Source organism: Phyllostomus discolor, chromosome 2 (assembly GCF_004126475.2).
Source record: "Phyllostomus discolor isolate MPI-MPIP mPhyDis1 chromosome 2, mPhyDis1.pri.v3, whole genome shotgun sequence".
NCBI classification, from domain to species: domain Eukaryota; kingdom Metazoa; phylum Chordata; class Mammalia; order Chiroptera; family Phyllostomidae; genus Phyllostomus; species Phyllostomus discolor.
In genome coordinates, this window is record NC_040904.2 from 37,370,577 (window position 1) to 37,393,030 (window position 22,454).

At 34.9% G+C, this 22,454-nt stretch overlaps 1 protein-coding gene across 3 annotated transcripts in view; it reads left to right on the forward strand.

Annotated features, from left to right (window-relative positions):
• The window catches only part of NAALADL2 (N-acetylated alpha-linked acidic dipeptidase like 2), a 1,143,498-nt gene that overhangs the window by 842,757 nt on the left and 278,287 nt on the right, over nt 1-22,454 (forward strand). The gene's annotated exons all lie outside the window — the stretch shown is intronic.

Consider the following 22,454-nt stretch of genomic DNA (forward strand, 5'->3'; position numbering starts at 1 on the left):
CTGTTTTTTTCCTGTAATTTGGTATTTCTTGATGTTTTTAATGTGCATAACACCATTTGTATTTGTCAGTGTTTTAAAGAAAGAGTTATTGTTTCGTTTTTATCAATATCCCTTCAACGAATTTCTTATGTCCTGAAGGTTTGTACTTGCTACTCTTGTATGGTTATAGTTGTAGATGTGAATTATATAGTTACAGGGAATGTATGTACAGATGAAACTTTATTTCTTAAAATTGAACTTGGCTGGCAAGTTCCCAATTCTGCCAGTCTTTTCATTTTGTTGTAAACATAGTTACTGTTGGATTTCTTCCCCCTCATGCATGTTTTGACAAAAGTTGGGGCTAACCCTATGTTTTCATTGTGCTATAAGCCAGATCTGTATCTAACTGCTAGAATAAACAAATAACTAAAATCAAGATATTTAGAAAATAATGTTTTAAAAAACATGGAAAACAGAAACATGCATTTTACTACAAAGCAACTTCAAAAAATTGAGTAATTTGTGATACTGTTTCACTAGTTATTGATTTTTTTAAATTCAGTCACTTCTCACCTGTTGCAAAGAATTTTGCACATTTTGTTTTATTAGTAGAGTTTATACTTTTATTTCTGCATTCTTTTTATATCTTTCACCTCAGATAAAATGCTATGTGATTTCTCAGCAGGAAAGTAATGATGCCACCACTGAAAGGTGATTTCCTCCCAACCCCGAGCAAGGGCTGTGGGTGTACATTAGAAGTGACCTTTTTATGCCCACAAAGTGTCCAATAAATATCACAGAAACTAAATTAGAAAGAGAAAGAGATAATGAACAGTGCTTGAGATTGGCCACAATTCTTGATTGAAATGTAATGCAAACTAAAATGTTATAGTTCCATAATGTATTTTCTAGTTTTGTAGTTTTCATAGACATTTCTATATGTAGTAAAATAAAGAAGACAGTATGAAAGATGGAATGGATAAAACTGTACATTTAAAATAAGCCAAACCCCAATATGCATACCCTAGATTATATTCAGATCTGTTAAAAGTTCCTCTTAATCAGTTTATTGCTTTGACATCTTTCAATTTCTTATCTGTCTGGGAAATACTCAAAAGAGGAAAATCAGGACAGATGTCTTCCTTGGGAAGTTAAAATTTCTAAGTAAGTGGGTGATCAAGATGAAGAAAGTATAAGTAAGCTTAATTATCCAGAAATCAGGGCAAGTTAGTTAAAAAATGGCGTCTATTCCTTCGCATATGCTAGTTTTCCTGTATTGAGAATCTTGAGATACGTGTAATCAATGAAATTTATAGGTAAATACAAATAACAAACTTTTAAGGAGTATCATATCTATAGAAATATCTATCTGTAGAAATTCCATGTTTATAGAAATATCTGAGAATATAATTCTTTTGAAAATGTCTTAGGCTGGTGTGGCTCAGTGGACTGAGTACCAGCCTGTGAACCAAAGGGTCACTGGTTCAGTTCCCAGTCAGAGCACATGCCTGGGTTGCAGGCCAAGTCCCCAGTAGGGGGCACATGAGAGGCAACCACACATTGATGTTTCTCATTTTTTTCTTCCTCCCTTCCCCTCTCTAAAAATAAATAAATAATATCTTTTAAAACAGAATAATAAAATCTGTTTTCAAAAAAGAAAATGTCTTGGCACATTTGTAACAGAACACTGTAAAATACTGGTACCTAACCCTAATTAGTATCTAAAAGTACAACATGGTTTCGCAATAATAAAGAGTGATATAGAAGATGCACCTCCTTATTTATTTGGGAGAGGACTTTTTGTTCTATATTGAAAATGTTTATATAATAACTTAAAACTAAACTTAAATATGTATTGAAAGCAAACTTCTTTCAGTTGAGATTGTGTATATGTGTCTCTTAGGACAATTTAGAAGAATAAGATTATCACAAGTTCAAACAAACAATAGCATATGCAATTTTAAAACAGGGGAATTATTTATCTTTATATTAAAATATATGTGATAATTTGGGACTTCTGGTCAAGATGGAGATGTAGGTAAACACACCTCTCTTCTTTGCACAAGTATAGCAAAAAATACAACTAGACTACAAAAAAAATATCACCAAGAAGTGTCAGAAAAATCGAGCTGTATGGAAGCCTGACAACCAAAGACTTAAAGAAGACACATTCATCCAGACAGGAAGCAAGGGTGGAGGGGTAGAGATGTGAAGGGAAGGTGCAAAGAGGTGGTGAGGAGCAGAAAGTTGCAGAGACATGGACTGGGCAGTTCCACATCCATGTGTGGTGGATAAAAATTGAAAGGCATACTTCAGGAGTGAGGGGTCCCATCTCTAGACAAGACCACACAGTCCACAGTCCAGGGCTCCAGCGCCAAGAAAATAAGATCCTATAACTTCCAGCTGTAAGTGCCAGTGGAGGCAGGAGCAGTGAAAAAAACTGCAGAATTCTCAAGAGAACCCTTTCAAAGGACCAGCAACAGGCTTAGGACTCGCACAGACCCACCCCTTCTGGGATTCAGCACCAGAGTAACAGCTGGAAGGCCACCAGTGGCATATGGGGAGAAAGGAAAATGAGTGGCAATAGGGCAAGTGCTGGGAAACAACTTCCCCGCAGGCAAAGCTCCAGAGGTCTGGCAGGAGCATTATCCCCTCTCTGAGCCCTTTGCCATACAGAGCAACAGAGCTGTGAAAAGAGTTACTCCTCCCTGGTAATTACCTAAGGCTCTGCCCCACACAACTTATAGGTGTGTATGCTTTTTTACCATAGGCCATGCTAATAAGACAGGGAGTCAAAGCAGCTCTACCTAATACACAGAAACAAACACAGGGAGGCTGTCAAAATGACGAGACAAACAAATATGACTCAAATGAAAGAACAGAACAAAATTCCAGAAAAAAAAGAACTGAGCAGAATGTGGATAAGCAATCTATCAGATGCACAGTTCAAAACACTGATTATCAAGATGCTCAAGTAACTCATTAAGTACTTCAAACATAAAAAAGAGCCAGGCAGAAATGAAGGCTACATTAAGTGAAATAAAGAGCAATCTACAGGGAACCAACAGTGGAGGGGATGAAACCAAGAATCAAGTCATGATTTGGAACACAAGGAGGAATAAAGCATTCAATCACAACAGCAGGAAGAAAAAATAATTCAAGGAAAATGAGGATAGGCTAAAGAACTTTTGGGACATCTTTAAATATACCAACATCAGAATCGTATGGGGTGCCAGAAGGAGAGGAGGAAGAGCAAGAAGTTGAAAACTTATTTGAAAAAATAATGAAAGAAAACTTCCCTAATTTGAAGGAAATAGACATATGAGTCCAGGAAGCACAGAGAGTCCCAAACAAGAAGAACCAAGATACATCATAATTAAAATGCAAAAGATTAAAGATAAAGGAAGAATCTTTAAAGCTGCAGAGAACTGCAGAAAGTTACTTACAAAAGAGTTCCCATAAGACTATCAGCTGCTTCTTAAAAGAAACTTTGCAGGCTAGTAGGGACTGGCAGGAAGTATTCAAAGTGATGAAATGAAAGGACCTACAACCTAGATTACTCTATCCAGCAAAGCTATCATTTAGAATGGAAGGGCAGATAAAGTGATTCCCAGACAAGGTAAAGCTAAAGGAATATTTAGCTTTTAAAATCATCTTTCACAGGTCACAGAATGTATTGATTTTGCTTGTAGGAAAATATAATTTCATCAGCCATTTATTAGTCAGTGCTCTGTACACCTCAAGTAAATATTGATATAATATCTAAGAGGTCATTTTAGGGAAGCCTGAAGCATTTGCACATATGAAAGTAGTCAATCTAGCTATATTCTCCTTAAATGTTGCTTTTGAAGCACCTGCCAGAAGCTGGCAAACCTAATCAAAACTAAACAATTGCATCAATATTGTAAAACTGTCCACAGGAAAAACAGTGCTGTTTTTTTAAGTTTAATAAGGTAGCAAAGATATATTTATTTTATAGGCTATTTTATAAAAAGATTTTTTAATATACCAAGAACTACCCACCAGAAAATATAGTATGTATATCTCATTTCAACTCTTGGGTTGGCCAAAAAGTTCAATTGTTTTTTTTTTTTTTTTCTGTAAGATGGCTCTAGTTAAGCCTAGCTGTCTTTAACTTCATTTGAAATAATTTTGTTAGATTGTGGTGTGACAGCTGTCATATCAGCATGCATTTAAAAGAAAATTATCAAAATTGGTGAATTTTTGTGTAGGCATTTTAATATTGAAGATGGAAGAAAATGAACAACACATTTTTGGCATGTTATGCCTTGTTCTTTCAAGAAAGGAAAAAACACAATTGAAATACAAAAATAGATTTGTGTAGTATATGGAGAATGTGCTCTAACTGATCAAACATGTCAAAAGTGGTTTGCCAAATTTTGTGTTGGAGATTTCTTACTGGGTGATGCTCCACACCTAGGTAGACCAGTTGAAGTTGATAGCAATCAAATCAAAACATTAACTGAGAACAATCAACGTTCTACCACATGAGAAATAGCCTACATATTCACAATGTCCAAATCAACAAAGTGATTGGTGAAAATGAAAAATGTGTCTTTTATTTTATGGAAGAAAGTAAATGGACTTTTTGGCCAACCCAGTACATGCATTAGAGTATTGAGCCCATAATCCTACCACAGTATCACTTAGTTGTGAATACCCCATCTGTTGCAGAGGTCTATTGTGTAAAATTTTTATAGAGATCTCAACTGTGTATGACATTAAGTGTGTAAGCACACAATCATCACGTGAAATACCCCAGTTGCCTAGGAACTTACATTTTACCATAAATATAAGACATGCATAAAAGGCTAAAACATAAGGGTGTGATATGTGCTATATTGGAATTTACAGGAAAGAGAAACCACGTGATTTTTTTAAATGATTTTCTTTTTTTAAAGATTTTATTTATTTATTTTTAGAAAGGGAAGGGAGGGAGATAGAGAGAGAGAGAGAAACATCAATGTGTGGTTGCTAGGGGTCATGGCCTGCAACCTAGGCATGTACCCTGAGTGGGAATCGAACCTGCGACACTCATATAATTGTTTTAACTTAGAATTATGTATTGTAGAACATTGACAAAAAGTTTGAATGTATTGATAATCTTGAGGAAATTTAACCACCAGTATTTCTGAAGCTCAAACTCCAGTCATGTAAACAAAATCCCCTTTACTGATCTACCAAAGTTCCTTTTCAAACCAGACATGCTGCTGTCCTTTTCCATTTCCTTATTCAAATCAAGGGCAATGATTTATGCTTCTGCCCTTTTCCTTTTGCATTGCCAGGTACTGAATTGCCACAGCTATGTCTGTCATGGCGCTCATACAGTTGCTACCGACAGTTGCCGTGCTGTCTTTTATCCTGCCAAACCATGCCTCTCTTCTCTAAGGGGCATAAACAAACAATGGGAAATACTTTAGCCCCAGGAGCTAATTAGTTCTAATTCTTCAGTTACCAGAAGCTCAACTTTCAAATAACAGAGTTATTAATTATTTTTTTAAATTGTATGTTTATACATTCTGGAATTTTAAAAGATAGCCCTAATCATCTAAGACAACCATAACAAAATACAATAGACTGAGTGACTTAAAAAAATAAATTTATTTTCTTAGAGTTCTAGAGGCTGGAATTCCAAGATAAGGTAAAGGTTGGGTAGTTTTCTCTTGAGGCCGCTCTCCTTGATTTGCAGGTGGCCACCTTCTCACTATGTCCTCACAGGCCCTTTTTCTCTGTGCCCTCACTTCTAGTATCTTCTCCACTTCTTGTATTGAATGAGGGCCCCACCCTATGATCTCATTTAGAATGAGTTACCATCTTAAAGTTCCTGCTTCCAAATATAGTTACTTTTGGTGCCTAGGCTTCAACCTTTGAATTTTGAGAGGAAAGCATTTAGTTCATAATATTATCAAAACTGTAAAGTAGTAGAATACAGAAGATATGGTTATAGAATTAAAATAATTCTTTTCTTTCTATTGTTGATATTTTAATACAGATAACTAAAACAAAGTTTAAATTCTATTCTTCTTGCTATAAAATATACAAGTAAAATTGACTTTGAAAATTTCTTCCACTGACTTGTCTTTCATGGTATATGGTATAGTTTGTTTTTTCTTTACCTTTTGCTCTGTTTAGTTCTTTTAAGAGAAATTGTACTTTTCTGTTCACTATGAACTGTTTTTCATAATGAATTCTTTTCAATGGGTTCTACTTAATTTATCTTCTTTTCTGCTGATTCTACTAGTAGTCCACTGAAGTGAACATAAAGACTAATAAACTGATTTAAAACCCTTTCTTACACTAATTTAATATTTCAAAAAGTCTCACATTTGAAATTGTAATTCTATTGGCAGTTTTGTCTATCTACCAGGTTTACAAACCAAGCAACCCCTCCTGGTATTAGTGTTTTACAACATTTCCTGTTCGGTATACACTGAGAACTTGTAAATTACTTTTTATTTAAATCTTTATATCAAGGGAAGTCATCTTTGTGAAATTCTGGTTAAAACCCTAAATTTCAGAAGGCAGCTGGTTTAAATATTTGAACTATGTAGTTGAAGAACAGTTCAAACAATTTGAGATATTAACAATTGTAGCTTAGACTTATACACACAAGCAAAATTAATGTCACATTCTTAAAATGGTTTTAACTTATTTATTTTTGTCTGTGACATTTTGATTGGTTTATTGGAACTAGTCCATTACAGGATTCAAATGTTGAACATTTACTCAGAACTAGTAGTAGTGAATTGTCATTGTTGGCAGGTTAGATACAATTGTTTCATTTACTCAGTATTATTAATGCAGTACAATATATTTTGCCATTAAAAAATAAATAAAACCAGTGTGTCTCAATTGGTTGGGCATCATCCTGTGACGAGTCACTGGTTTGATTCCTGGTCAGGGAACATGTTTGGGTTTCAAGTTTGGTCCCCCATTGGGGCACTTATGACAGACAACTGATTAATATTTCTCTCTCAAATCTATGTTTCTCTCCCTCTCTTTCTCCCTTTCTCCCCTCTCTCTGAAAATAAATAACTATACTTTTTAGAAGAAATGAAACCCACTCTGAAAAATTAATTGTCATTTTCCCTAGCTAACCTTTCATATGGTTTGCTTAAAAACCTAACACTGATATCATCAGTTAATCTTCTACATGTAACTACAATAGTAAAGTCTTTCCCATTATGACATATGACATTTCATGTAGAACTTTTATGAATAATGAAATTGGTTTAAATAGATGGAAAACTACTCGAGCAACAATTAAACTTAAGAAAAATAAAAAATAGATGTGGTTTTATGCTTAAAAATATGGAATTATTTTTTAAGTGTAGGTACTGGGGTGATTTTAGTATCATGGCATATACCTGCCTTTGATAAGTTGTATAAATTATGATTTCTTCATTGTATTTTTGTTTGTTGTTTCTCCTTTTTAAGTGGTATCTTAAAAATAATTCTGTATTTGCACTCATATTTTGGCTTTGAATTATTTACTTGGTTCTTTAACAAAATAATTTGTTTCTATGCCTTAACGATGCATTTTCTGAAAGAAATTTAAAAAGAAATGCCATTTTCAAAAGCATCAAAATCAATAAAATACCTAGGAATACATTTCGCCAAAAAGTTGAAAGGCCTGTACACTGAAAAGTATAATACATTAATGAGAAATGGAAGAAGACACAAATAAATGGAAAGACATCGTCTGTTCTTCCATTGAAAAAAATAATACTGTTAAAATGGCCATGCTTCCTTAAGCAATATATACATTTTGGAACACACTCTATCAAAATTTCAATGGTATTTTCCCAAATATAGAAAAAAACTATCCTAAAATTTGTATGGAACCATAAAAGACCCTGAATTGCCAAAGCAAGTCTAAGAAAGAAGAACAAGGCTAGAGACCACATACTACCTGTTTTCAAGCTTATTACCAAATAATTTGGTCCTGTCATTTAAAAAACTGGCATAGACCAATGGCACTGAATAAAGAGCCTAGACATAAACCCATTCATACACAGTCCACAAATTTTTGACAACGTTCCAAGAACATACAATGAGGAAAGTGTAGTCTTTCTAATAAATGGTATTGGCAAAATTAGAGGTACAAATGCAGAAGAATGAAACTGGACCTCTATCTTACACCACTCACAAAAATTAACTCAAAATGGATTGAACACTTAAATGTAAAACCTAAAACCATAAAACTCCTAGAAGAAAACATAGAGAAAAATAATATCTATATTGACCTTGGCAATGATTTCTTGGTTAAGACATCAAATGCATGAGCAACAATAACTAAAATAAACAAATGTGACTACATTGAAATAAGAGGTTCTACACAGCAAAAGAAACAATCAATAAACTTGAAATGGTAACCTATAGAATGGGAGGAAATACTTGTAAACAGCATGCAGATACTTTGACTTATAACAGGATTATGTCCCAATAAACCCATTGTGAGTTGAAAATACTGTAAGTCAAATAAGCATTTAATACACCTAAACTGCCCAAAAAATCATTGCTTAGCCTAGCCTACTTTAGACATGCTCCAAACACTTACATTGCAGTTGGGAAAAATCATCCAACACAATGAATACACCACAGACTATTGGTTGTTTACCCTGTGACTGAGTGGCTGACTGGGAGCTGTGGAGAGAGTACCATACCATGTATTGCTAGCCTGGGAAAAGATCAAAATGCAAAAGTTAATGTACAGTTTCTACTAAATGAATATTGCTTTTGCAACATGGTAAAGTTGAAAAATTATAAGTTGAATCAGCATAAGCTGGGGACTATCTGTATCTAATAAGGGATACTATCCTAAATATATAAAGAACTCATTCAACTCAATAGAAAACATACAAATGATCACTGGGTATATGAAAATGCACTCAACATCACTAATAATAAGGGAAATGCAAGTCAAAACCACAATAAAATGCCACTTTACACCTATTAGGATCATTATTATAGAAAAAAAGAAGAGATAACAGATGCAGGCAGGCTGTGAAGGAAAGAGAACCATTATATGCTGTTAATGGAAATGTAAAATGGTACAGCCATTATGAAAAACAGTACAGCACATCCTCAAAAAATTAAAAACTGTATTATTGTATGATCCAGCAATTCTACTCCTGAACATATATTTGAAGGAAACTGAATAAGTATCTCAGAGATAAATGTGCCACCATATTCATTGTAGCATTATTTATAATAGCCAAGTTGCAGAAACAACCTAACTATCCTACAACAGGTGGATTAAGAAAATGAGTGTGTGTGTGTGTGTGTGTGTGTGTGTGTATACCTACATACAGTGGAATTATTCAGTGATAAAAAAGGAAACCCTGCTATCTGATATAGCATAGATCCATCTAAAAAGCATTATGTTAAGTAAAATAAGTCAGAAGACAAAGATAAATACTCTTTCTTATCACTTATACTTGGAATCCTTAAAAAAAAGTCAACTTTATAAAAACATAATAAAATGGTGTTTGTCAGGAGTTGTGGGGGGTGGAAATGGGGTGATATAGGAAGATTTTCAGTTATAAGAATAGGTCTAATATACAACATGGTGACCATAGTTAATAATACAATATTGTATGTTGAAAAGTTGTTGAGAATAGATTGTACACTTTCTCAACACACACACACACTCACACAAAGTGACCTATGTTAACTATGTAATGATGAATGTGTTAATTATATTAATTTTGGTAATTAATCTGCAGTGCATATGTATGCTGAATCATCATTTTGTGCATTTTAATTATATACAATTTTAAAAGGAAAAAAGTAAATCTAAAATGAAAAGTGAATAAGCTCCTAGAAAAAGTAACAAGTGAAATAAATGTTTGACTGAAGAAAAAAGAAACTGGTTCTCTGAAACAAAAATAAATTGTTATAATAATGTCATGTAGACAGTTAAGCATATAAACATATAAATGCACCTTGCTTTAAACTGGCATTTCCCTGTGTGTGATGTGAAATGTGTGTGTACTGAGTAGAACCTTCAGCCTGTCACCGTGTGTGGCAAACATCCAAAGGTAAACAGAACTTGCAGTCTTCCCAAACTTGCTGTATTCCGGAACCTTTTCCTATAGGTATCTTATTACATTAGCCACAGAAAAGATGTTTTAAAGAAATCCTATATGTATGTAAAAGTCGGAAATGCTACAGAGGCATGTGTTTAATCTGTTCACTTTGAACATGGACTTCCTCAAATGGCAAGATCTACAATTTGCATACTTGGTCGGAAACACACCTCTATATACAGTGCTAATGAAACTGTAAAGCACTGATTATTCCTTCCCTTTGATCTGGAATTTCACCTGCAAAGTTATAGCCTTCGGAGTCCTACAACTTGACACTAATCCTTCCACAGTCACTACTGTAAAACTATATTTTTAGTTGCAAAATTATAATTTTAAGACCAGGGTGATAAAAGAAATTGAACAGCAGAAGAAATTAGGCTATGTTAACCCTGAAACAATTCTCCTGAAGGCCATAATAGCAATTTTCAGTATGTCTGCAAGGAGTAGAAAAATCATTTCAATTCAGCCTAAGGAAGAATTCTCAAATAAGAAGAATTATATGAAGGTGCTCACATACTGTGCAGATGTTGTGAAGTGTGATCAAATGTTTTTATAGATGGTTGATTCAGATGATCTTTATTTATACAAGAATTTACTCCTGAATCCATCCTTTATTTATTTGTGCATTTATTTATTGTTTTTGTTTGTTGAGCTTCATAATGTATTAGTCTAAGCTCTTCTGATTTCTAGGTTGTTATCCTTCATGTTTATTGTTTACCTATATTGTTGGGCTTTACACAGTCTGCTTCTAAATCTTTAAGCCGTATTTGATAACAATGGGTGAATGACAATTTCAGTTTCACTGCTGATGATCACAACTGTTTTCCAAGGCAGTGGTTTCCAACACTGTGACACAGGCATATGGTGGTGGCCATAGACGTCCATCTGTGATGACCATCTCCCTCTGAATCCAGCTCGTGTATCTGTGACAATTAATGATAACTCTAAAAAGAGTTTACGGTGGCAGTGGTTTAGATGTAAAACTGAAGGAGACATGAAACTAGAGAGGATTTTTTTCAAAAAGCTATTTGAGAATCTTAACATCAAAACTTCTACTCTTCCCCACAGCATCCTTTCTAAAGTAAAGTAATCCAGAATTATTTAGTTTGAAAGTTTCGGAAATTGAATGGATATTAATGTATAAATTATGTTTTACAAAGTTAACTTTATGTTTAATCAGCTTTGCAATAAAATCACATATTTTTTAGCTTTATATAGAGTATCATTTAACACATTATACAAGTTTTGATAATGTCCAGTAGGTGATTAGAGGTTCAGAAAATAATAAGGTATTGCATGATTTCAAATGAAGTGTCATATTCTAGCTTGGTAAAGATCCATAAGGATAATTGACATTTTTACTTTATACTAGAAATAGGAATGCAGATTAAAAATTCTGTACATTACCAAGAGTTCCATGAGAACTAATCTAGCTTTGTGTATTATCATACTGTTCTATTCATAGAAAAATTATAAACTATATATGGGCAAAAGAATAAAAATATAATTAATCCCTTGTACTTTTATTATCCAGAAAAAACTGATAAATTTTTGTATAATACATATAAATATACTGTTATTAAAAGGAAACAGTGATCTCCATTTTAACCCCTTAATATATTATAGTTTACATTTCAAAAATATATATTATAATAATATTGGCACATGAGTGAATCTAGACAAATACAGTGGAATTCATTGTAACCTACTTACAGCATTTCTATAAGTTTGAATTTTTCTAAACAAATAAATGTGTATTGTTTCATTATATAGCTATATTACAATTTGTTAACTGATTCCTTTTTTTGAACATTTATATACTAAAGTTGTTTTCTTATTGCTAACAATACTGCTGTATACATATTTGCACATACCTCTTGCCGTTTTCTAACCTGGTCTTTTATCAGTCGTTAGCTTCAGGTAGCAGAAGGCACTCTCTTCAAGAAGAAATGAATTCGTGATATGGAATTAGTTGTTACAAAGTCTTAGAAGGGCTGCAAGAGCCACTTTTAGTTCTCCTGAGCTCACAGCACAGCATGATAAGAGAGGACTTCCAGGGATATTGCTTCCTCTACAGGATCAGAAAGCTTGGGGAATCAAGACCCTCCTGCCCTGACTACCCACTCTAGAACCTTAACACTCCTATTAAGAGCTAGTGAGCACAAAGTTATCACCACAGTTACTGGCTTCAGCACAACATTGCCTCAGCCATAACATACACCACCACAATATTCAGGGATATGGAGTGCCTCACACCCTGCATGCTGAAGCCCACAAAGACACAGACCGTGATTCCTTTACCAGGATGCAGTGCCAGCAAACTCCTCTGTGATTGTCCTATCAGAGCAGAGGCAGCAGATGCTGACTTACTAATCCCATGCAGGTGCAGTGTGCTCGATTGCAGCTATGTCCCGGCAAGTTGTAAAGTGATCGTTAGCTTTCCAGTGCGAATCCTAGAAAACAGTCACCTTCAAAAGGTTCCATCTCATGCTTTAGAGATGCAAAATTTCTAATACAGTGCTGAAGCTAAGCGTAAAATACTGTTGGGAAAAATCTTTACAAGTTAGTCACTTTTCAATAAGAAAAAATTACAGAAACTAAAGTATACTTGTTTAAAGACATGTATTAGCTAACATTAGCCGGAATCGAGAAAATCTCAGCATGAATGTTCAAGTAATCATTACAGTCTAAGTCTGTTAAAATTACAATAATTTTATATTCAGTGAATTCCTCAATTTGTACAGGAGGCTCCTTAAATGTGAAGTTTTTCGGGAGGCTGTTATTCAGTATTAAATTTCCAGTCACGAAATGTATTTCAAAAAATAAAGTCATAAAAATTGTTACCTTGAAATATGTGACCTTAGTATGCAGACATGGAGTTTATTTAGCCAAAAACTTTTTAAGCAACTCAGGAAATCTGTGCAGTTGGCAAAGAAGGCCATGGTCTATGGTGCAATCTTATAATCTGTCAGTATCTCAAAGAGTACTTGTTATAACAATGCAACTTTCAGCTCCATCTGAGAAAATCATTTAGAGTGCTATGTAGGTTTTCATGTGATGTGTTGAAATATTTCTCAAAATATCTTTTCATCATACATAAAAAGATGGTTGTTCTTATAAAATCACTACTTTATTAAAAGCAAGTCATTCATTCTGTATCTTTTATAGCCCTATTAGTATTTTGGAGACTACTGATCCCTTTCAGCCTAAAAAATAAACAATATATTTAGGTCAGACTCATCATTTATCTGGATGAGATTCTGATGTTTTTTGTAGAGAGTTTTCTGAGGAAATCATAGGTGGACACATAACATCACTTTTTGAGATTGACATTTGACACCTTTAGTTATTTTCTGAACATTTTTTAATTATGTAAAGCATTTTACAAGATAGAAGGAATTGAATTTTATTTGTAAACTTATCTGCTTAGTCCAAAAACATCTTTTGAATATGAACACACAGGTTAGATGAGTTCACCACATTCAGGAATTGTTCCTTAAAATAAACTTACCTGAACAAGAAATCAGAATTTTACAAGTACATAAAATAATTGTTTGAGAAATAAACTCTCCTAGGTAGTGGTACTAGTTGAGCAAACTATTTGTAGATCTAGTCACTGTGCTATATAGAATATGTTTTCTCAACCCCTGTATCATAAGGATCACATTTTATTCTGTTGAAAATACATGTAGACAATTTTTGGAGAAAGCTGAAGAAGGTAGTCAATCATTCTTCTAAAGGCATTCACATAGGAAACTATGTGCCAGGCATAAAATAAATTTAATAAGAGTTACTTTTATACTTTCTCTTACATTTTACTTTTTTATTTTTATTTTTATTGCAATATTTTTATTTGCCTGAATTTAATAAGCACTGAGTACTATGTAATGCAATGGTTCTCACTCTCCCTTTTTTAATTTTTGTTTTATTGTTTTATTTTTTATTTTAATTGTTGTTGAAGTACAGTTTTCTGTCTTTTACTCCCAGCCCAGCCCACCCCCCCCAGCTCTCCCCACCTCTCTCCCATTTCTACCCCCAGCCCCCAGTTTTTGTCCCTGTGTCCTTTATACTTGTTCCTGTAAACTCTTCCCCTTTTCCCCTGAAATTCTCTCCCCTCTCCGCTCTTGACACTGTTAGCCTGTTTTCTATTTCAGTGTCTTTGGTTATATTTTGCTTGTTTATTTGTCTGTTTTGTTGATTAGGTTCCTGTTAAAGGTGAGATCATATAGTCTTTGTCTTTCACCACCTGGCTTATTTCACTTAGCATAATGCTTTCCAGTTCCATCCATGCTGTTGCAAAGGGTAGGAGTTCCTTCTTTCTTTCTGATGCATAGAATTCCATTGTGTGAATGTGCCATAGTTTTTTTGATTCATTCATTTACTGATGGGCACCTAGGTTGCTTCCAACACTTGGCTATAGTAAATTGTGCTGCTATGAACATTGGGGTTCATAGGTTCTTTTGGATTGGTGTTTCAAGGTTCTTAGGATATAATTCTAGCAGGGGAATTGCTGAGTCAAAAGGCAGATGCATTTTTAGTTTTCTGAGAAAATTCCATACTGTTTTCCATAGTGGTTGTACTAGTTTGCGATCCCACCAACAGTGCACCAGAGTCCCCTTTCCTCCACAACCTTTCCAACATATGTTGTTGCCTTGTTTATCATGGCCATTCTGACTGGTGTGAAGTGGTATCTTGTGGTTTTAATTTGCATCTCTCTGATAGCTAGTGATACTGAGCATCTTTTCATGTGTCTCTGGATCCTCTGTATGTCCTCCTTGGAGAAGTGTCTATTCAAGTCCTTTGCCCATTTTTTAAGTGAGTTTCTTGTCTTCTTAGAGTGGAGTCATGTGAGTTCTTTATATATTTTGGATATTAAACCCTTGTCTGAGGTATCATTGGCAAATATATTTTAACATATAGTTGGTTCTCTTTTTATTTTAATACTGTTTTCTTTAGCCATGCAGAAGCTATGTGCAAAAAAAAAAAGAAAAAAGAAACTCTAGCACTAATTTACACCATACACAAGACCTTAAATAAATTCAAGGTGGGTAAAAAATTTAAATATAAGCCATAACGCCATTAAAGTCCTAGAGGAGAACATAGGCAGTAAAATCTCAGATATTTCATGCAGCAACATTTTCACTGATATGTCCCCTAGAGCAAGGGACATAAAAGAAAGAATAAACAAATGGGATCTCATCAAAACATTTTACTTTTCTTCTCTTCTAATCCCTTTTTAAACTTCCTCTCCTCAACCTCCTTCATTGATCCTTTTTCCCATTATTTTATCTTTATTTTCTGTCTTTCAAGGAACTTAATAATCAAATTCCTAATGTCTTTCCTAATCAATCATTGGATCTGAAGAACACTATGCTAAGTGAAATAAGCCAGTCAGGAAAAAGACAAATACCATACAATTTCACTCATATGTGGAATCTAATGAGCAAATTAAACTAACAAGTAGAATAGAGACTGACTCATAGAGAGCAGGCTGACAGCTCTGGCTTTGGGGAGGTAGGGGTTAGCAGGTAAAGGAATCGAGAAAAAAAGGAAAAGAGTTCATGGACATGGACAATGATGTGGTGATTGAGGGGTGGGGAAGATGAGGGTTGAAGGAAGATAAATGGTAATTAAAAATACAATAAAAGAAAACCAATTTCCCCCACTTTTACCACCTTTATTTCATAATTGCAATTGATCCCAACTCCATCATTTTCAAGGCTAGTACGGCAGTGCTGTTTACTTTTTAAAGTCATCTCAAAGGGATGCATTTTGTCCTTCAAGACTAGGTTGCTATTGATCACTAATTCAAACACCGAGACTGGGGGACTTAGGAAGGCATGTCTGAATGTGTGTTTTGGTGACTGGAAGTCTTAGCTTTGAGTACTGAAAGCTGTGCAGGCTTCTTTTGCTGAGAAGATTAGAAAGGAAAATAAATATTTGTTGAGCATGCATGTGCCAGGTTTGGCACTAAGTTCATGTTTATATGTTATTAGTTATTTCACTGCGTGAATTGCAAGCTTGTCTTACAAGCTTCCAATTTCAGATAGAGGAGATACAATCTATTTAGATTTGCAGCAAAACATTGCTGGTAATGAGATTAGACTGACAGACATAAACTGCAGCCAGGTTTACTTCACACTTTTGGAGTAGCTAGTCGAGAAGCAGAGTGGCCAACTGGGTCTTTCAGTCAAACAGATGTATTGAAGAGCAACAGAGTTCAGCAGAAGGACCACTTCCCAGCCAAATGCTCAATTTTTGCAAGTGTGGAATTAAAAAGAAAATGCAATATAGATAAATGTCCTTTAACTGAGAGTAGTGTACACAGACACCCAAAGAGTAAAATGTTTCCTGTTATTTTAAAAGTTCATCTGTGAAGAAAATCCAGTTCGAAAAACATCATTATATTCATAAAATATACATATTTATGAAAACAGTTCGCAGTTTATTTAAGCAACATGGTAATAGTCAATATTATCAAATCACAAAGTGTCTCTTAAAATATGTGAGTATTTGCAAATACTCTGTGAGTAACATAAACCATGTTATAAGATATAATTTAAGCATGCTATAACATTCCTGTCATTATAGTAAAATGCCACTATATTGACATTTTATGCTCAAAATTAAGGATCCTATGTACTCAGTTACTGTGGTTATTAATTCTAGAAAATTAGGAATATAAGTCAGCTCACATTCTTTAGTAAAGAAAACAAACAATATTTTGATAATATAAAATTTATTCAAATAATATTGTGACACTAATGCATAATATCATACATCTAATAAAAACAAAAATATATATTAGGTTATTTTCACAAGCATTGTATGTATGTATATATGTATGTATTAGGTGTTGATAAGAACCAAAATTAATGAGGCCAAGGATTGATAAGAACTGTAGTTAACTGCTGTATTATGAAGGGCAAATTACATTATTTTAATTGTCAGCCTTATCCGGTGGCATTATAATAGTTCTCTTTTTTTCTTTTTTGGGGGGCAAGAGATCGTATGTGGAGAGGAGGTGGAAAGCTTGACTGTATAACTTCATTAAGATAACAGAACTGCTAATTGCTGTTCTTATCAGTTTCATTCTTTGCCTGTATAGACTAGTTTTAAGTTGAAATTCCAGTTGCCTTAATGATTCCTGGTTTTACCAACTATATTAGTTAAGAATGGAGAGCAATACGCAACGTGGGAATTATAGGGTTGATGTCTAAACGTAGGTTTAGAAAGAATGTTTCCAGGTTGGTGGTTCATTGGCTTTGTGATATTTGGTCAATTGCTTAACCTCTCTCAGCCTCAGCTAAGTTTGTCTGTTGTGCCATTCTGTAAGACAGGAGTTATAGTAATACCCTCTTACCTACCTCAAAAGTTATTGTGGGACTCAAAAGACACTGTGTCTGTTATAAGAGTAACGCAGGCACATTAAACATTTTAAGAGTTTTATATGAGTAAAAACTGATTTAAATTGAGCAGCACTAAAAGTGGCTGGCAACACTCCACCAGTAGGAACTGGGGGAAGACATTTATAGAGCAGAGGCAGAGGCAAAACAAAGAAATGGTTTGATTGGCTATGGCTCAAGTGGTTGCCTTCTTTGAGAAAATCTATTTGGCTGTTTGTGGTTGCCTTCTTTGAGAAAATCTATTTGGCTGTTTGTGCTTGATTTTCTTTACATTTTGATTTATTAACCTTGAGGTATTACAGGCTTAGATTTGGGTTTGATTTTGTAGGCTACCAAGGCCAGCTCAGTTTCATGGCCTCCTTGTATGATTAACTAACATATCAAAAACACCTTTAAAAATTGCAATACATCTAAACCTATTTTTCCATAAGAAAACTGTATTATGTCTTATTATTGTACAGCCAAAAGGTAACGCTATATTGGCTTTACTCTGCTCCTCAGAACAATGTGTGAGAATCTTAGCCTTCACAGTTCTCTTTCTTCGTGGAGAACCAAAGCTAAGGAGAAGATTCTTTTCCAAGGCTCATAAGACCTACATTCCCAACATTCTGGGAATGTAGGTCTTCCTCTCTCTTCCTCTCTCAGACACACACAGCAGTGACTTGGAGGACTCTCTTTAATTCTTCACCATTATTGGCTTCCTGAATAATGAATTTGATGTGATTTTTTTAACTCCACATTCATCCTTCAGATCTCTGTCTTTGGCAGCTTTTGGTTGTGTATAGGGTGATACCTCCAACATCTGGGGCTACAATTCTTAAACAGTTTTCCAATAATTAAGCCTCACTCATTCTTTATAATTCCTTAGAATGAATCCCTTAGATGTGGCAAAGTTCTCTTGGGAGCTGGTTTAGAAGTGATGAGGGTGTCATAACAGTCTCATTATTTCATCAAACTCATTTTACTTGTCAACAGTTTCAGAGTGTCTCTTATCTGACCTCAGGCATCTTACCTCTCACCCAATTATTTAGGCCCAAAACGCTGGAGTCATCCTTTACTCTTCTCTTTATCTCCTGCTGCTCCTGCACGTCATTGGGAAATCCTCTTGGCTCTACTGTCAACAGATAGCCACAATCCAGCCATATCTCACCACCTTTTATGTTTCCACTCCTGTTCCTTCTAAGATGTTTACAATAGCCTCCTAACTGTTCCACCTTTGCCCTGTTATCCCCACAGTCTGTTCTCACAATATCAGCCACAGGTGTTCCTAAATTCTAACTCAGACAATACTGTGCTTTTTCTTATTTTACTCTGTATAAAAGTCAAAGACCTTATAATGGCCTAAAAGACACTAGAGAATCTGTTCCTCTAACTAACTGACCCCATCTCTTACTACCCTCCCCTTTGCTCTCTCTGCTACAGTCAAGTGAGAACTTCACATTCTAGCTTATTTAAACTTCCAACCCTCAGCCCTCCCATGTACTACAATCCAGCCCCTTATCCTGTACTACCATAGCACTTATGCCATTCTGTGCAGTTTATTCATTGACTGGCCATGTGTTCTGTCAGTCTCTTCCCTCTGGAAGGTAAGACACATGAGGACATGGAGGGATAGTTATTTTTGTTTTTGTTGTTGTTCCCTGATGATTTCATGGAATCTAAATCAGTGCCTGATACATAGCTGCTAGGTACTCCAATAGGTACTCTATGAATGAATGAAGGATAAATCATTGCCCATCCAGGGTACTGCATAGGGACTTTTTCCCTTTTTCCTTGTGTCTCACTTGGAGGTTTGAAGATTTATCTGCAGTATACCCATAGAGCCTTTATATCAAGAGAATTAATAACATCCGCCTTCTCTGACATGCATAGTAGCTATGAAGACCATAAAGATTAAGCCCCTTTCTGGAATCTATACCACATCTCATTTCTACTTTTCAGCATTAGTTGCTTAATATCCTAAATTAACTTAAAGTGTCCAGGCAACTTAGTTAATCTAAAGATGAATTTTAATCAAAAAGCTTTCTTGGGAGATTTTGTGCATGCAGCAGAAAATGTGCCTGATCCAGATACAGTAAATAAATTTCTGGCAAGGTATAGAAAAGTTGGCAATTTTAGGATTGTCAGAAATACACAGAGGTGGGCAAAAGTAGGTTTATAGTTGTGAGTATGTAAAACAGAGTTTATTCTTGTATTATAATTTTTTATTTTATTCTGTTCCATACAAGCAACTGTAAACCTACTTTTGCCAACTGCTCTATGTTTTAAAATTATTTTCTTTATTTCTTTTACCCCCCATCAAGGTATTCTATCAAATACCTTTGTACTCTGGGAATGATTGACACCAATTTAAGTAAAAGTGTTAATAGGCCAAACCAAAGCCAACACTGCCGAAATGGAAATGCCAACAGGAAAAGTGACATAGTAAAACTGGCGGCACGGACATAGAAAATGGCATAATGTTTAATAGCATGAGTAGCTGAGATACTCTCTTGTCTGAGAAACGTTGCTCCCCACTGAAATACTTCAACTTTGTTCAATTGGACTTCAAAGATGATTCTTTGAACATTTAACATTGTGATTTTATGTTACACTTCCTAATGCAATTGAGCAAAGATTGTGTGTAGGCATAATATGAATTGGAGAACAAGCATTAATTAGTTAAGTCCTAGGCCTTTCTTTACACAGGAGTTGAATCTGGCTATGATCTAGAATATGTAGACAATATGAGGACAAACGAGCATTTTATTATTTCACCAATCTTTGTAAAACATGTGAAACATTACTTATATGTAGTCTTCATGCCAGGTTCATCATTTGACTGGTGTATATGCACTTGTTTATATGCACTGTGTGTGTTACACACACACATTGACCTATCTGTAAAAAAAATATTCATTAAAAGTATTTTTTCTTGAGTTGACTTTAAAATGTTTCTCACAAGCCCATCAAATTAATAAGTAATAATTTTTTTTCCTCTCACATGTTCTAATTTTACTTTTGAACATATGTTAAGACAGAGAAGCTGGACCCACTATAAAATTAAATACTTTTTCCTGCAGTTGTGTTTAAGGGTACATTCTCCATGTCTGCTCCATTTTCTTAATATACCAGAAAGAGTGCCAAAGACGTAAATTTTGTGACTACTTAGGCCATATGCCCTGGCAGGGCAATTCTCCCTTGACTGGGCAAGCGCGAGGGCTAAGTCACTATAGAACAGCACTGCAGCTGGCTATGAGTGGGATACATAGTGAAGGACAGACCTAAACTGCTGTTTACAATGGCTATTGGCGTGGAAGTAAAATGAGAGGATTCCTCTGTAAATATCCCTATGGCCACAAGGAATGAGGATTTACAAACCAGCATACTCATCCTTATGTCTAGAAGGAAAATAAAACTCATATTTATATTTGCATTGAGAAAAAATGAAAGTTATATTTATTAAAGTGTTTGGATACTGTAGATAAATCTTTAAATTGATTCTAAAAATTCTAATAAAGCTAAGGGTGGCATAAAAAGATATTAAACAAATGTTTAAAATACTTTAAGGGAATGTTTTGACAAATTAATTAAGAAATTATATTACGAAAGTGATCTTAACCTTCTTATTTCAATAAAGAATGGGTACAGTTAGAACAGAATAATGCAAATGAAGCCACATACTTTCTATTTGTTTATATAGGTTGGTTAAGTGAAATAAATTGGCATACAACCTGCTTTTTATTCTCCATTTCCAAAAGATTAGAAAGGGGAAAAATCAAAGAGGAACAACGAAGGCAAATGTTATTGCAAATAATTCTAATTTAAAAGAGAAACACCCTATTACAAATGAGTGATAGACAATTGTTAGTTTTGCTTTCCATTCGTGTCCTCTCATTTAGGGAAACAATGCCTTCCTCCGTGGGCACGTCCGTGCTGGCCCCACTGTAGCGCTGGGCCCCAGCTGGCTTGCTCCAGTCCTCACGAGCCATCTCTGTAACAAAGCAGTCAGTCTGTGGAAGCACACATTGTACAAACAGGTCCAGTAGGCAGGGGGGTGCTGACTGTCTCTGAGGAAACAAGCTTTTTAATTTTCCTTTGTAAGCTGCTCAGAAAAGCCACCTTTCTTTCTGTCGATGGTGTGTGTCGGTCTAGCTGTGATTGTGCTGCCTCAGCACGGAGGCCAGGCGTTGTTAAGGGGGACAGTGTGAAGTCAGGCCAGGGCATGGGAGACAGGTCAGAGAGGCAGAGAGGAGTCAAGTCCTTGATGATAATGTTCATGCTTCTCGATTAATTCTTGCATGCTTTTAGACTTTCAGTGAAAAATGGGGTAAATGTGTTGTATTGTTTTAGTTGGATCTTTTTTTTCTCATTTGAAACAAATAATTACATGGAAAGTGCTATCAGGATCAGGAGAATAACTAAAATATGCCCTAAATGTGGCAGCGGATGAACTAGAAAAGAGTGTTGGAGAACAAGATGGGATGAAGACCCCTTTCACCCACCAAACAGGGAGGTAGACAAGTCTTTTTCCATCGTAGCTGAATAGCTGGCTGCATTATCATCTTGTATTTAGGGATTTAAACTTACACTGCACAGTGAAGGTACTTGGTAGAAAATATTTTCAATATGTTGGTACATGATGGCTATATTTTATAGCCTTCACAACATTTATATAAAATGAATTTACTTTGAAGGTACAATTGAACACAAAAATGAACAGAGACTTTTGAAAGTAATTGGATTATTTTGCTGCAGCAGCCACAGCATCATTTAGAACAATCTGTCCGAGCTTTGAGAAGGTTACAGAATCCCACTGATGCCATTCTGGAACAGCTGTGGGGTTCGATTGCCTGCTGCCAAGAAGCGTGACTCCCAGTGCAAGAGCAGTGAAAAAGGAAAGGGGTTGTTTATTAAAAGGTTGTCAGATTAAAAGGTTGGTGGATTTCTGGCATTAGGACCCACTCCCTTTAGAACA